Genomic DNA, 6,000 nt, shown 5'->3' on the forward strand with positions numbered 1-6,000 from the left:
TTGTCATATTCCCGTTGTTACATCTAATATATTATTGATTATCCCATGTTTTACTCTTTTTATATACTTAGTACAGTGACTGACCTCACTTAAAGTCCCACAGCCATTACCCTCATTCTCTTTGCATATTCATTAGGGATGGAGGTCAGCCACTGCGTATACCTCAGATCACACCTGCTCTATAGTCTGCATTATTGGATGGAATATGGTGGTATAATGAGAGAGTTTATTTAAATATTCTAATCTTAAGCCTGGTACACACTATCATTTTTTTTTTTTTTCGTTCAACCCAGCGGGCTGAAAGAAAACAAAAACTGAGGAGCTCACTTTTCTAACTATCCAATGTTAGTACAGGTATCTCCCTGCTGAGCAATTGTGTTCTGACAGGCGGATGCCCCCCCCAGAACACACCAGTCAGCGCTCGCAGCCATTGACTGCCTGTGCTGATCGGATGCTGGTTTTCCAGCATGCCCGTTCAAAAGAAGCCGAATGTTCAGCCGGCTTCTGTCAGACAGGCTGGTGTACACACAGGCAGAGTGCAGAATTTCTGTATGTTTTTTTTTTTTTTTTTTAAGGTAAGTTGGAAATTTGCCTTATATCTTGTAATCATTCAATGTATGGCTATGTTCACACTGATCCGACACTGAAGTTGCATGACTTCCGTTCCGACTTTGCCCAGCGACTTCATGTCCAACTTCCATTCAACTTCAATGAACGGGATCCGACTTTGATCCAACTTTGAGATAATATTCAAAACAATTTCTTTGCTTCTGGTTTGGAAGAAACCTCAAATTTATCAAAAAATAATAAAAAATGGCGTGGAGTCCCCCTGATACATACCAGGCCCTTTGAGTCTAGTATGGATCCTGAGGGGGAACCCCCCGCCAAAATTACAAAAATAAATGGCGTGCCCCTCCCCCCTCCCTCCCAAGATCATACCAGACCCTTCGGAAACCCCATGCAAAAAAAAAACAAATAGGGATTGTGACATCACCAGCAAAGCCCACCCTTTGTTATGTAACTGAGGTGTGACATCACAAGGGGGTGGGAACTCCAGGTGATGTCACCAGGTGGCCAAGCCCTATAGCTATATAAGAACTAGCAGACAACGGAGCTGACACAACAGCGGGAGCCAGTGGAAAAGGAGGATCTTTTTTTTTTCTTTTTTTTTTTAGCGTTTAGCGGCGGCAGATGATATCATTGGTGGGAGAAGATATCGGCAGAGGGAGAAGATCGGAGAAATAAGACATCAGAGGAGGAAGGAGACATCAGCGGAGGGAGAAGACTGGAGGAAGAAGACATCAGCAGAGGGAGAAGACATCGGCGGCAGGAACTGGAGAAAGAAGACACATTGGAGCTACGACGGGGGATATATTTCATTTTTTTTAAAGGACTTGTCAAAAACCATCTCTTGTTTTTTGTAATACTACACTTTTTTGTGAATAGGTAGAGGTACACTGTATCTATACTCAGTCACAATAGGGGGGGCGGAATCTGGGGGCCCCCTTGTTAAAGGGGGCTTCCAGATTCTGATAAGCCCCCTGCCCGCAGACTCCCACAACCACCGCCCAGGGTTGTCGGGAAGAGGCCGTTGTCCCCATCAACATGGGGACAAGGTGCTTTGGGGTGGGGGGAGCAGAGCACCCCCCTGCTCCAAAGCCCACACCACCTCATGTTGAGGGCATGTGGCCTGGTAAGGATAAGGAGGTGGGGTGCTCACTTGTCCCCCTCCCCATTCCTGACCTGCCAGGCTGCATGGCTCAGATAAGGGTCTAGTATGGATCTTGGGGGGATCCCATGCCTTTTTTTTTAAAAAAAATGTTGGCGTGGGGTTCCCCTTGAAGACCCCCAGAGCACAAGTCACATGCCACAAATCAGATCAGTTATGATGATGATCCGAATTAGATGTGACCTACATTTTAAGCAATAGGCTGACATCGTGCCCACGTCAGACCAAAGTAGTGCAGGAACCTTTTTCAAAATCAGACCGACACAAGTCGAACTGGTTAAGACTGCTCTAATAGGGAACCATTGATTTTGACATGTCAAGCGACTTGTGCTCTCCAAGTTGGAGCGCATGTCGGACCAGTGTGAACGGGGCCTCAACCATAGTTCAGCTTTATGGTATTTGTTCTTTAAAGGAAACTAATGCTAATGCTGACTTATCCACCTACGTACAGTATCTCACAAAAGTGAGTACATCCCTCACATTTTTGTAAATATTTTATTATATCTTTTCATTTAACAAAACTGAAGAAATGACCCTTTGCTACAAAGTAGTGAGTGTACAGCTTGTATAACGGTGTAAATTTGATATCCCCTCAAAATAACTCAACACACCAATAATGTCTAAGCCCCTTGGCAACAAAAGTGAGTACACCCCTAGGTAAAAATGTACAAAATGGGCCCAAAGTGTCAATATTTTTGTGCCCACCAATATTTTCCAGCACTGCTTTAACCCTCTTGGGCATGGAGTTCACCAGAGCTTCACAGGTTGCCACTGGAGTCCTCTTCCACTCCTTCATGACGCCATCACGGAGCTGGTGGATGTTAGAGACCTTGTGCTCCTCCACCCTTCATTTTAAGATGCCCCACAGATGCTCAATAGGGTTTAGGTCTGGAGACATGCTTGGCCAGTCCATCACCTTTACCCTCAGCTTCTTTAGCAAGGCAGTGGTCATCTTGGAGGTGTGTTTTGGGTCGTTATCATGTTGGAATACTGCCATGTATCCCAGTCTCCAAAGGGAGGGGATCATGCTCTGCTTCAGTATGTCACAGTACATGTTAGCATTCATGGTTCCCTCAATGAATTGTAGCTCCCCAGTGCTGGCAGTACTCATGTAGCCCCAGACCATGACACTCCCACCACCATGCTTGACTGTAGGCAAGACGCACTGTACTCCTTTGTCTTTGTACTCCTCCACTGGTTGCCGCCACAGACACTTCACACGATCTGAACCAAATAAGTTTATCTTGGTCTCATCAGACTACAGGACATGGTTCCAGTAATCTATGTCCTTAGTCTGCTTGTCTTCAGCAAACGGTTGGCGGGCTTTCTTGTGCATCATCTTTATAAGAGTCTTCCTTCTGGGGTCATAGCCATACAGACCAATTTGATGCAGTATGCGGTGTATGGCCTGAGCACTGACAGGCTGACCTCCCACCCCTTCAACCTCTGCAGCAATGCTGGCAGCACTCATACATCTATTTTCCAAAGACAACCTCTGGATATGACGCTGAGCACGAGCAATCAACTTCTGTGGTCGACCATGGCGAGGCCTGTTCTGAATGGAGCCTGTCCTGTTGAACCACTGTATGGTCTTCGCCACCTTGCTGCAGCTTAGTTTCAGGTCCTTGGCAATCTTTCTATAGCCTTGGTCATCTTTATGTAGAGCAACAATTCTTTTTTTTAGATTCTCAGAGAGTTGTTTACCATGGTTCCAGTGACCAGTATTAGAGAGTGAGAGCGATAACACCAAATGTAACACACCTGCTCCCCATTTACACCCGAGACCTTGTAACACTAACGAGTCACATTACACCAAGGAGGGAAAATGGCTAATTGGACCCAATTTGGACATGTTCACTTAGGGGTGTACTCACTTTTGTTGCAAGTGGTTTAGACAATAATGGCTGTGTGTTGAGTTATTTTGAGGAGACAGCTAATATACATTGTTATACAAGCTGTACACTCACTACTTTACATTGTAGCAAAGTGTCATTTCTTCAGTGTTGTCACATAAAAAAGAAATAATAAAATATTTACAAAAATGTGAGAGGTGTACTCACTTTTGTGAGATACTATGTATATATATATATATATATATATATATATATATATATATTGTACTTACTTTTATGAGATAATGTATATGTTTGTTCCAGAACTTTTGATAAGGAACTCAGCTTATGTATTTCTCTCAGTACAGATTTCCATTGCTCTATGTCCCTACAGAATGTTATAACTTCTAAGCTTATCTGCATAGTCACACCCAAGACACAGCTGAAGCTTTCTGGTGAGCAATTAAGCGAGAGAGTATAATTACCCAATGTCTGTGGTGAAATGGCTGCTTCCTCAGCTATTTGAGAAACTGCAAATTAATGGCAAGCAAATGTACAGTCTCAAACCTCAGTCTGAAAAGACTTAAAACAGTTAGCAATTAATGGTTATTTAATGTACATTGCTTTATTCGGAAGGGAAAAGACATAGGAAAACGGGCTAGACAGAATGCACTGAATATTATTACGAACCTTGAAGACATGAAATATGTCACTGATCCGGGAAAAGGTATGCAGATTAGAAGTGCTGACATCACTTAGGCAGGCCATAGATGATGCAATTTTCTTTCCTTGTTGCTGGTTGTACCCAAGTCGATTGATGGATCATCTTGGGTAAAATCAGCCTGCTCATACATAGATCAAATCTAGCCTGATCCCTGCTGAACTGCCCAAGATTTGAACCATCTATGACCAACTTTAGGGAAGAGGGGGGGGATTCATGATCTGAAGTGTAAATAATGACTAGACCTCCATCCCTAGTATTTGTAGGAAAAAGGCAAAGGTTGTGGGACTTTGAATGAGGTCACTCATTGACACTTATTAAAGGTAATATGATATGTCACAGAATGAATAAATAGTTTATTACATATTACAGTATAATAAGTAAAATATCCATACTGTATATCAAGAACTGAACATGAAGTATATAAATTCATAAAAATATATTTACTTAAAAATCAATCAATGAATACATAAATCCATCAATACATTGTATACATAAACAACATGTAAATCAGTCTTCAAATAGTATATCTTCATATCTTATAGGCTCTATGCGTTTCGTGGCTCTACGTCCACTAATCAGGAGCTAATTTGGAATTTAGAGTCTGTAAATGTAAATTAACATTTATAATGTAAAATGTATGTAGAAAAAAATATCAAAAATAACCATTGCTCCACTATAAAAAAACAGCTACTTACTATGGTAGCCCAAAAGCAGGGGCGTAACTACAGGGGTTGCGATTGCTACCGGGCCCCATGCTCCAGGGGGCCCAGTAGCAAACCAGTGGGTGAACTTCCAGGATTGCAAAAGTCACACTTGCGACCGGGCCCTGGCATTGCACCACCATGGGGAGGCCCCAAGATTGCAGGAAGGGGGCCCACTGCAGAACTTGTGACAGGATCCTGATGCGGGACCGTAATAAAAGGCCATGCAACGAGAGTAAAGAGCCCCAGGATTAGTGGGAAGAGCCCTGGGCTTGAAGGGAAGGGCCCCGGCCAGGGATCTGGGGGGCCCTTCATGGTTTCTTGCATCGGGGCCCTGAAGGCTCTAGTTACGCCTCTGCCCAAAAGTAAAAAATCCCGAAAAGGAGGGAGGTCATCACCACACAGCAATTGTCTAACCCGGGGCTGAGGCGGGTAAATTGGCTGAGGCCAGAACATGGGGAGAAGGAGATGGAGGGGAAGCTGAAATTAACCCATCTATGGGGTGTAGATAGAGACATCACAAAAATCGGCAATGGTAGAGGAGAATATATCATGACCAAAAATTATCTGAAAAAGATTGTTGAAAAAAAAAAAAATAATAATTTGGTAGTGTATTTATTCTTTGTCATATGTGATATAAGGACAAAATATATAGATCAAAAGAGCTGCCGATATGCCCAGGAATATGTATAGATAGCCCGAGTTTTTAGAGGTGGAAAATGGGGTGAATCCAAAGTACCGGAGCATTAATACGATGCAGAGAAAGAGGTAGGAGATATGAGGAGTTAAAAAACCATAGTGAAAAATAGTTGACAAAAAAGTGTAAAAGCCAAGTAAACCGCATAAGGGGAGTAGAGAGTGATACACCAACCTAAGTAGCCCATCTGTGAATACAGCCAAATAGAAAACATTGAAAGATGTGTCAACAGACATCTTACCAACAAATTGTTGAAGAGGTGGAAAAACTGGTGCAAGTGAATGTCAGAAACAGAAACAACCTATGAAGAATAGAGA

This window comes from Pelophylax lessonae (assembly GCF_965119305.1).
Source record: "Pelophylax lessonae genome assembly, chromosome: 1".
NCBI lineage: Eukaryota > Metazoa > Chordata > Amphibia > Anura > Ranidae > Pelophylax > Pelophylax lessonae.